Below are 826 nucleotides of genomic sequence, written 5' to 3' on the forward strand. Positions count from 1 at the left end.
TGATTGAATCACTCTTTAAACTGATTAAAAGTACATATAGCTTACTATAGAAAACTAGATAATGCCCGCGACTTCGTCTGCGTGGATTTAGTTTTTTTTTAAATCCTGTGGGTACCTTTCATCAAAATCGGTTAAACTGTTGGACCGTGAAGAGGTAGCAGACAGACAGACATACTTTCACATTTATAATATTAGTATGGAAGTGTGGATATGGATAATAATTTTATTTTACCTCCTGACAATATGATAGGAACGACTAAAAATAGACTTATTGGCTTGTGGGGTAAATTAACATTAGGCGCCTATGTACGCATAAAATTAGAAATTAAAGAGTGTGCATGCCACTAGGACGAACTCGCCTGCTGCGGTGGCTATCCTTGGCTAACATATCATAAAATGCTTGCTTTAAAACGTTCTAGGTATATGATGTCTAAGCATCGTATGATCGGTGAGATGTAGGTACTAGTTATGATTTATACCGAAAATAATAATCGCGCGAAAATTGTTGAGCAGCAGTTTGTTCTTACAAAAAAAGTTAATTATTTGAATAAAAACTAAGTAGGTATGGTCATTAGAAAATTATTACCTATATATGGAGTTTTCATACTTCTAATGTTATTTGTTTACACCCAAAGTTAAGTATATAAGTACTTCTTTCAAGGCTCGTAACTTTGAAACCAATACTTGCATAGTACTGTGTCTTTGGACAAGACAAATCGATATCATGCTTAATTTTGGGTGCACAACATAATAAGTCAATATCGTACAAGTATCAAATAGTGGAGTAATCGCTAAAAATGATTTCATTTAATAAAAATAGCGCACG

Source organism: Maniola jurtina, chromosome 1 (genome assembly GCF_905333055.1).
Source record: "Maniola jurtina chromosome 1, ilManJurt1.1, whole genome shotgun sequence".
NCBI classification, from domain to species: Eukaryota; Metazoa; Arthropoda; class Insecta; order Lepidoptera; family Nymphalidae; genus Maniola; species Maniola jurtina.